Source organism: Macaca mulatta, chromosome 13 (assembly GCF_049350105.2).
Source record: "Macaca mulatta isolate MMU2019108-1 chromosome 13, T2T-MMU8v2.0, whole genome shotgun sequence".
In the NCBI taxonomy this organism is placed as follows: domain Eukaryota; kingdom Metazoa; phylum Chordata; class Mammalia; order Primates; family Cercopithecidae; genus Macaca; species Macaca mulatta.
Window position 1 is genome coordinate 113,992,251 of NC_133418.1, and position 10,302 is coordinate 114,002,552.

The following is a 10,302-nucleotide window of genomic DNA, read 5'->3' on the forward strand; positions in this document are numbered from 1 at the left end:
GGCTAGAGGCCTAACAAAGAATTGGGAAGCAGCTGCTGTATCCCAAGCAGCAAATGTCAGTGTGGATGGGGAAGAGAGAGAATCATTCTGTGGCAGGAGAACTTGGCTGCTGACAATGAGACTGCACCCTTGGGATTTGTCCCTTGGATTCTTTGGCAGCCAAGCTCTAACCTCTGAAACACAAGAAAAAATGAGCAAGGTGATTTGTGCAGGCCACCTCTACATCTGAAGAAAGGAGTCATAGCAAATGATCCACCACTATCTAGTCCCAGAGTGGATTAATACAAACCACCCCAAGACCCTGGGGTACTCTAAGATTGGCCCCAGACAAGCCATGGGGATACAGCACAGAAAAACTGTCCATGGCCTATATCAAAGATGCAGCTAGAGACCAGGCATCGTGGGAGGTTCACAAAGGGGAGGCCTTGTCTTGTCCGCGGGAAGCTATGCTCACAGCTTGTCTCCCCAGACTTGCTAGAGAGGCCACATCCATAACAAAGGCTCAGACCTCACGTTTGGAGTGGCCACCATATGTTTTGGTTTTAGCTTTGCCTAGAAGCCTTGCAAATTGTTTAGTAAAGCCAGGCCAGAGCATATATCCAAATGCTACTGCATCGATCCCAAGCTACCTATTTGACTTGTTAGATGGCACAGAGGGTGGAGATATTATCACTCTACTAAGTGCCTCCATATCAATGAGTCCCAGAAAGGAGCATGTGCCCACTTAACCCCCTTTGCTGTGCTACATTAAAAATCATTTATGGCCGGGTACAGTGGCTCGCGCCTGTAATCTCAACACTCTAGGAGGCCGAGGTAGGCTGATCACTTGAGACCAAGAGTTCAAGACAAGCCTGGGCAACATGGTGAAACCCCATCTCTACAAAAAATACAAAAATTAGTCGGGCATGGAGGTACATGCTTGTAGTCCCAGCTACTTGGGAGGCTGAGGTGTGAGGATCACTTGAGTCCAGGAGGTTGAGGCTATAGTAAGCTGTGATCATGCCACTGCACTCCAGCCTGGGCAACAAACTCTGTCTCAAAAAAATGTAAATAAAAAATTTTTTTAAATCATTGATTTAAGGCTGGGTGTGGTGGCTTAAGCCTGTAATCCCAGAACTTTGAGAGGCTGAGGTGGGAGGATCGCTCGAGCCCAGGAGTTCAAGACCAGCCTGGGAAACATAGTGAGGTCCTGTCTCTATAAAAAAATAAAACATTACCCGGCCATAGAGGCATGTGCCTGTGGTCACAGTTTCTTGCAAGACTGAGGCAGGGGGATCACATGAGCCTAGGAGGTCACAGCTGCAGCAAGCCATAACTGTGTCACTGCACTCCAGTCTGGATGACAGAATGAGACCCTGTCTCAAAAAATATATATATATTTATTATTGCCCTTGGATAGAATCTTTAAATTCACAGAAACACTTAGAACCCTGTAGAGAGAGAAGTGCTGAATTGCAAGTTCTCCAACAATGCTTCCTCTTTCTAGATGTTTGCTCAGCATCAATTCAGATACTGCTGAATAGAAGGTAACACCCAACCACACAGCCAGAGGCCTCCTGGGGAAATGGGGGACTGCTGTCCCCTAACCCCTCTTTCTCCTGCCTCTACCCCTTGGCTTCACAGTGATTATTCATTTTTTAACGCTCATATGCTGGGTGCCTGTTGCCTGTGTCAGGGGCACGCTGTCAGTCCCTACAAACAGGTAAAACTGATTAACTGAATCTTGCCCTCCACCGGCTTACCGCGCAACAGTAGAGACTGAAAGCAACAGATGAGGGTGAGCTTTGGAAGAGCTGATGAGGCCATGATTAATTTCAACTGAGAGGTAAGAGAGGAGGAAGGAGGGATGTAGATTTCAGCTGGGTCATAAAGGATGGGCAATATTTCAACAACAGAAAAGTGAGACGAGGGCATTCCAAAGCTCTGAAGGCTGTTTTAAAACACAACCTGAAAATTCTGTCGCTATCTTCTCACTGGGAGGTAGAATCCACTCCCCCTCCCCTTCATCCTGGGCCCAGCGACCTGCTTAACCAGGGTCAGTTTCCAAACCCAGGTCTTGAAGTGGCAGCTTCCTCTTCCTGACTCTTAGGATGCTCACTCTCAGAGCACAGCTTACAGAGGAGAGAAGACACCCCCAGTATCCAAGAGAAGAGACCTCCAGGAGAAGCTTGTGCGGGTGTGCCGACCACCAGCCCCAGTGGAGGTCCCAGCCAACATCAGCTCTGACTTCCAGCCATGTGAGTGAGCCGGCCCAGCTCCCTGGCTTCGTGCTACCCCAGCTGGTGCCACTGATACAGGAGGTAGAAAGAAATTATTTAGACAGATAGTGAGGGCAAAAGAGTCCTCGACAGAACTTCCCTTCTAACAAAAAACAGCTCAAGAAATTATTTTTTTCCTAACCAAGAATAGCCTGAAAAATCAAACCACAGACACAGATAAACAAAGAAAACTAGAAAAACTAGAAACTTACACAGGGAAATGCCAACGACATCGATAGAAAAGAGACTACCTGGGGGCCGGACGTGTCCACCATGGAAGTTCCATCTTCCCCTTCTTTGTTAACACGTGTACAGTAAAAAATAAATGGGCAACATGACACAACTCAGACTGAAAACCCACCTACATAATAAAATACTGGGGTGGGAGTTGCCAGAAATGTACACCCTATACAAATGGCACACCTGGTCCTAATCAATTTTTCATGCCCTTTGTAGATCAGACACCGCCTCCCCCCCAACTCATCTATAAAACACCCCACATTTAACCACAGTTCAACAGCCCATTTTTCCGGGACCCTTCTCTATAACAGACAGCTATTCTCTCTCTTTCACCTATTAAACTTCCGCTCTTAACCTCATTCTTTGTGGGTCCATGTCTTTAATCTCCATGACCACGAGACAATGAACCACGGGTATTACCCCAGACAACGAGGCCACTTCATCATGCCAAGAACGCCTCTGGACTTCAGTGTCTCCCTAGGTAAAGTGAGACTAGTCATGTCTAACTGCAGGGCTGCTATGAGGATTAAACGAAACACAACACGTGGTGGCCCCATCTAATAGAGGCAGACCAGCAAAGGCGGGCTTCTCAGATCACTGCAACAAGAGAGGGCACCTCAGAGGACCCATGGGGCAACTCTAACCAAGCCAGCCAACAGGATTACCACAGGGGGCTGGAGAAGGGAAGGATGTAGGTAAGATTTAAATAAAGCAGTGTTTTAATAGGCTCAAAGCAAAACACAACTGTGTATAAAGGAATTACGGTCAGACCTGGGCTACGAAGTGGATGGAGGTTCCTCTTTCCCTGGAAATGATGAAGTTAAGACAAATGTGCAATGTTGTGTCCAGAAAGCCCTGGCTTGGAAATCAAGGCAGCTTCTCAGTGTTAAGATGACTCAGGTCCTTCAGACAAAAGAAGGATGTGCCATTCTCACTCTATTTATCGCAAATAGCACAGTTTATAACAGTCTGTGCTTTTTCAGGAATAAGACTTTTCAGCACTATAACTTTTTGTTGATTAACAAAAGCAGTTTTAACAGGTTCACAGATGTAAATATGTGGAGCCTGGCATATGGTGAACATTCGGTAATAGTTTCCCCCATCCCCATCTCACTCATCTCCTCTTCTCTCTCACTTTCAGCCCCAGAGTCTTCTCCTGCCCACTCCCTATCAAAGAAAAGTCCCATAAGGTATCCATCAACCACCATGGTTAACGCACCTAGTAAGCAGAGGAAACCCCCACAGTAGAAGCCTCCCTCTGTTCACAATAGCCAAAAGGTGGAAACAATCCAAGTGTCCACTAACAGATGGAAGGATAAACAAAATGAGGTCTATCCATACGATGGAATGTGACTCAGCTTTAAGAAGGAAGGAAATTGACATATGCCACAGCGTGAATGGACCTTGAAGATGTTACACTAAGTAAAATCAATCACTCACAAAAGGACAGTACTGTAGGATTCTAATTACATGAGACGTCTAGAGTAGTCAAATTTATATAGACAGAAAGTAGGATGACAGTTGCCAGGGGGCAGGGGAAGGGGGAATGAGGAGTTGGCATTTAATGGGGATAGAGTTTCAGTTTGGGGTGATAAAAAGCTCTGGAATGAAGATTGCACAATGATGTGAGTGCATTTAATGCCACTGAACTGTACACTTCAAAACAGTTAAAGGCCGGCTATGGTGGCTCACGCCTGTAATCCCAGCACTTTGGGAGGCTGAGGCAGGTGGATCACTTGAAGTCAGGAGTTCAAGACCAGCCTGACCAACATGGCAAACCCCCGTCTCTACTAAAAAAAATACAAAATTAGCTAGGCATGGTGGCATAAGACTGTAATCCCAGCTACTCGAGAGGCTGAGGAAGGAGAATTGCTTGAACCCAGGAGGCAGAGGTTGCAGTGAGTCGTGATAGTGCAATTGCACTCCAGCCTGGGTAACAAGAGCAAAACTCCATCTCAATAAATAAATAAATAAAATAAAATAAAATAAAATAAATGGTTAAAGGAGCCGGGCACAGTGGCTCACTCCTGTAATCCCAACACTTTCAGAGGCTGAGGTGGGCTGATCACTTGAGGCCAGGAGTTTGAGACCAGCCTGGGCAACATAGCGAATCCCCATCTCTACAAAAAAGTACAAAAACTAGTGAGGCGTGTTGTGGCTTGCATCTGTAGTCCAGCTGCTTGAGAGGCTGAAGTGGGAAGATTGCTTGACACCAGGCGGTTGAGGCTGCAGTGAACCATGATCACACCACTGCACTCCAGCCTGGGTGGCAGAGTGAGACCTGTCTCAAAAAAAAAAAAAAAAATAAAATAAAATAAAATAAGTTAAAGTGGTAAATTTTATTTTATGTTATGTGTATTTTATCAGTATTTTTTAAAGGCTTCATCTGCCTATCCCCACTGAAAATAAGACTACTCTACCTGTGATCCAAACCTCAGAATGAACGAGAAAGTCCAAAGAGGAGCACGGTGTGTCTCCTGAGCACCTCTAGGAAGAGGTACATGTCCCCTGTCAGGTCTGCCCAGTTCCTTCTGTGGGTACGTTAGTCCAGATTCTTCACCTTCAGAACATTAGGGCCTGTATTAGTCAAAGTCAAGCTAAACTGCTGTGACAAGTTATTCCAAAATACAATGGCTTAAAACTATAGAATCTTCTCTCTAAAGTAACAGCTGCGTGGTAAGCCATCCAGGTTGGAGGGTGGCACTGATCTTCCCAGTCATTCTAGATGTGGGTTCCTTCCCTGTCACTGCTCCAGTGTCCCCAAGGGCACTATGGGGGTCTGCATGGTAGAAGCTGGGATGCCCCAAGTCTAGCAATTCTGCCTGGTGGAAGAGGAAACAGGACCTGGCTAAGTAGTTGGGATTATTACCTCAACTTCCATTCCATTGGCAAGGCCCTTGGGCGCCCACCAGGGGAGCCGTGCGGTGAAGTGTAGCAGGCAGTGTATACCTGGCTGCAGTTCTGTAACCGTGGAGGAATTCCCAGAATTGCAACTTTGATTTTGATTGCTTGCAGTCTCTTCCACAAGCCCTAAAACAAGAGTCACTTTCAACTCTGGTGCTTGGGGACAGTTCTTTGTTCCAACCCAGAAAGATGACCTGAATGACTAGAACTCAGAATAGGCACCTGGGAGTCCCTTAGAGTTAGACAGAGGGGGTTCCAGGCATAGTTCTACTGGCCGTGTCCTAACAGTGTCGCCATCAGCTGCCGAGGTGGGGCAAGTGACTTGCTGCTGATAACATAAAGTTCTCACATCTGCAAACCACTTACTCTTTTAGCTAAATTAGAGAGTAATCAAAGTTAGCCTTTTAATAACATCACTTTCACTCATGAAAAACCACACAAGCTTCCTGAGCGGAAGAAAAAGGGAGAGTGATCCTAGCGGGCTGGAGCAGCCAACGGTGCGTGTGTGTGCGTCGGCAAAGAATGGCAAGGGTGAAGGATTGCAATAGTCAAAGAAGTCTCACAGGAGGCAGCAGGTTTTAGGGGAGAGAGCTTGAATGTAGGCATCAACGAACTTGGGTTCTGGCTTTTGACATGTCATTAACTAAGTTGAATGAGGATATTCCTTGAAAGCCTATACTGTGCCAAGCACATGCCCAGTGTGGGTCTTGGACAGGTCACATGACATCTCTCCCTTGCCTGTCGCCTCCACCCTCTGCCCCCAACAAAACAGAAGGTTGAATTCATGTCCTCTGAGACTTTCTTCAGCTCTGCTACAATCTGATTCTATGAAGTAGAAGCTCACCCTCTGATCTTGGGAAGCAAAATAACTGTGGAAGAAAGGAAGGCTGTACCAAGAAAAAAATCCCAGTCACATATGTGGTCTCTGGCAAAAGGGCATGACCTCAGTCCAATCACAAGAGAATTTCAGATAAACCCAAAGGAAAAATGTTGTATTTTTAAAAGTGGGGAGGTGGGATTGTGTGCTTTTAAAGTGTTGATGCCAAAAAACAAACAAAAAAAAGCACAAAAAGGGCATGAAAATGTTCCAAATGAACAGAGGTTGAAGAGACAAGATAATTTAACCCAACACCTGACTCTAGGCTGGAGCCTGTGAAAAAGAGAGGAAAATGGTGTTTTGGAAAAAAAAAAAAAGGACACAGGCCAGGCACATGGCTCACGCCTGTAATCCCAGCACTTTGGGAGGTCGAGGCAGGTGGATCACCTGAGGCTGGGAGTTCGAGACCAGCCTGCCCAACATGATGAAACCACTCTCTACTAAAATAATTTTTTAAATTAGCCAGGCACGGTGGTGGGTGCCTGTAATCCCAGCTACTTGAGAGGTCGAGGCAGCAGAATTGCTGGAACCCGGGAGGCAAAGGTTGCAGTGAACCCAGATTGCATCACTGCACTCCAGCCTGGGCAACAAGAGTGAAACTCCGTCTCAAAAAAACAACAACGAAAAAAGACAAATACAATTTCTCTTATATGAAGTACTTAAATTAGCCAAATTCATAAAGAAAGTTGAATAGAGGTGACCAAGGGCAGGGGACAGCAGGGAAGGGGGAGTTACTGCTTAATGGGTACAGAGTTTCCGTTTAACATGACAAAAAAGGTCTAGAGATGATTAGTGGTGATGGTTCTACAACATTGTGAATGTATTTAATGCCACTCAATTGTACATTTAAAAATGGATGCTGACCAGGCGCAGTAGCTCATGCCTGTAATCTCAGCACCTTGAGAGGCCAAGGCAGGCAGATCACATGAGGTCAGGAGTTCAAAACCAGCCTGGCCAATATGGTGAAACCCCGTCTCTACTAAAAATACAAAATTAGCTGGGCATTGGTGATGTGCACAGGTACTCCCAGCTACTTGGGAGGCTGAGGCAGGAGAATTGCTTGAGCCCAGGAGGTGGAGGTTGCAGTAAGCCGAGATTGCACCACTGCACTCCAGCCTGGGCAACAGAGCAAGACTGTCTCAAAAACAAACAAACAAAAAAAGGGTGTTACAGCTTGTTTAGAATTTGTCTAGCAGATTTTCCAGCTTTTACTGGAAGCCCCCTCACCCCACAAAATAGGTGAAATGGCAAATTGCATGTATATTTTACCACAGTGAAGAAACGAAAAAAGAAGTTATTCAGCCGGGCGCGGTGGCTCATGCCTGTAATCCCAGCACTTTGGGAGGCCGAGGCGGGCAGATCACGAGGTCAGTAGACAGAGACCATCCTGGCTAACATGGTGAAACCCTGTCTCTACTAAAAATAAAAAAAATCGGCTGGGTGTGGTGGCACGCACCTGTAGTCCCAGCTACTCGGGAGGGCAAGACAGGAGAATCGCTTGAACCCGGGAGGCGGAGGTTGCAGTGAGCTGAGATGGCGCCACTGCACTCCAGCTTGGGTGACAGAGTGAGACTCAGTCTCAAAAATAAAAAAAAGAAAGAAAAGGAAGTTATTCCTCTGGGCTCCACTCCACTGTACCAGGGGCTTCTCCTTGCGTAATGTGCCTCTCTGTTGGCCATGTGCTCCCTGGGGCCAGTGATTGTGCCTGACACAGTTTATCATATAATTAGGTTGTTAATGTGCATTTGGTTTTAATGAAAAAAGAAATGAGCAACACCCCCTGGCGCATTTCCGGAAGCCTGTGCATTTCCAGAAGCCTGTGCATTTCCGGAAGCCTGTGCATTTCCGGAAGCCTGTGCATGTACAGTGGGCTTCACAGGGGCGTGTGCCTCGTGCAGCTGCGTATTCAGCCCATGTTCCAGAGCAGCCAGTGACCTGGGATATTTAGCAGGGAGTTATGATCTGGCCTCTGTTTTCTCCACGAGGATCAGCCCTGAGGCCAACTGGGACAGAGACCACACAGCACACGAGGGCACTGGCAGTGTGGGCCACCAAGCGGGATTGCTGCCTGAACACAGCAGGCCTGGAGAGGCTGCGATCAGCTCGCAACCCTGAGAAAACACTCGATCGTGAGTGCATTGTGGAAGCTGTGACGTCTGTGGCCCATGGGGACAAAGTTAAGTCACTGTCTTAACCTGAAGATAAATGAAGGGGCCCTCTTCGGGTAAGAGAATTAAATTCCTCCAGGGAAGAAAAGAATGACTTTCCGGGCTGAGAGGAAAAGGACTTCGCTGTAATCCAGTCAGCAACAGCAGCAAATTTAAGGGGGGAAAATGTGCCAAGTGCGGGAAAGGGGTCAGAAAAATAAACTCAGCGTTCATTGCCCCTCAGGCGCCCTTCAGGGAGAGCAGACAGGCCTGGAGGAACAGGCTCGCAGTCCACTGCCCTCTGCTATGAATCCCAAACGGCCCTGCGATCACTAGTTGGGATTCCCAGGGGCCTTCACATTCAGGAGGAGCTGCCCGGGGTACCGAGCTGAGGATTTCTGTCCCGGGACAAGCAGCCTCCCTGGGGAAAATCAGTGCTGGCATGTGGCTTCCAAGAGAGGCCCCCGTGACTTCAGAGGGCTGCTGTGCCTCTGAGTCCAGTTTGCCTGAAAAATCTTCCAAACGCAGCTCTAGTGCCACTTCCTCCAGGAAGCCCACCAGCCGGCCCTCACCACTCCTGGACCCCAGTCTAAGAATACTTATGCCTTAAACAGTACAATGTGGAGAAATTAATAATACAAAAACAAAATGTCCACGTCCACTCCAAACATAGGAGGGAGAATCAGGGCGGAAAGATACAGTGGTCTTAACTTGTGCTTGAAAGATTTTACTTTTGGGTTGGGCGCGGTGGCTCACAACTGTAATCCCAGCATTTTGGGAGGCCGAAGCAGGCAGATCACCTGAGGCCAGGAGTTCGAGACCAGCCTGGCCAATATGGAGAAACCCTGTTTCTACTAAAAATGCAAAAATTAGCTGGGCGTGGTGACATGCACCTGTCATCCCAGCTACTCGGTAGGCTGAGGCTGAGGCAGGAGAATCACTTGAACCCGGGAGGCAGAGGCTGCAGTGAGCCAAGACACCGCCTTTGCACTCCAGCGTGGGCAACAAGGGCAAAACTCCATCTCAAAAAAACAAAAAAATTTTACTTTAGCCGGGCGTGGTGGCCCATGCATGTGATCCCAGCACTTTGGGAGGCCTAGGAGGGAGGCTCACTGCAGCCCAGGAGTTCAAGGCTGCAGTGAGCTATATCATGCCACTGCTCGCCAACCTGCCCAACAAACATATTTTTTTTTTACTTTTGCATATTTTACAAAGCACACACCCACGTGAGCGCATTGCCAGCCCCCTCGCTCCCCAGGACAAAGTGGAGACCCTGTCAGCGAGGAGACTGCCGCTTAAGTCCCTGGGGTTCTCCACAGAAGGAGGAGATGGCTCTGCAGAGCCATGCGCCCTAGACAGAAGAACTTTCAAAGTAATTCAACAAAATTGAAACTCGTCGAATTACATTGCAGACAGCGCGGGCGGAGCAAATGTGTGTCCACGGAATATTCGTCGGGCACAAGGGGAATTCCCTGTCAGCTACCCGGACCGTGGGTGCCCTGAGGCCGCATCACGCTCCCCCGGGATAAAAAGGGTGGGGGGCGCACAGAGGCAAGAAGGAGGCGGGTGGGGGGGTGCAGAATAAGGAACTGAGGTAAATACGCCCAGCACTGGACTCCCCTCGGAGCAGCACCCCGAGAGGGCCGGGGGAGCAAACGGGCTGCGAGCCCAGGCTGCCAGCCCCGCCCCCAGCAGGCCCCGCCTTCCGCTGCTCGCCACCGCCCCCGTGAAAAAAACCAAACCGGCAACCTCTACCCGGCCGCTTCCCATTGGCTATGTGAGTGAGCGATGTCCACCAGGGCCAATGAGCCGCAGCCACGGCGCGGCGAGCGCCTTCCGGCCCGCCCCCGCGCGGCCGCCCGGCGGACCACTGGAC

At 48.5% G+C, this 10,302-nt stretch overlaps 1 non-coding gene across 1 annotated transcript; it reads left to right on the plus strand.

Moving 5' to 3' along the window:
• Window positions 1-7,441: 7,441 nt before the first annotated feature.
• On the plus strand, window positions 7,442-7,502 carry LOC114672005 (U7 small nuclear RNA). Its single transcript, XR_003722208.1, has one exon. It is a non-coding gene; the product is annotated as a U7 small nuclear RNA (small nuclear RNA).
• The last annotated feature ends 2,800 nt before the right edge of the window (window positions 7,503-10,302 follow it).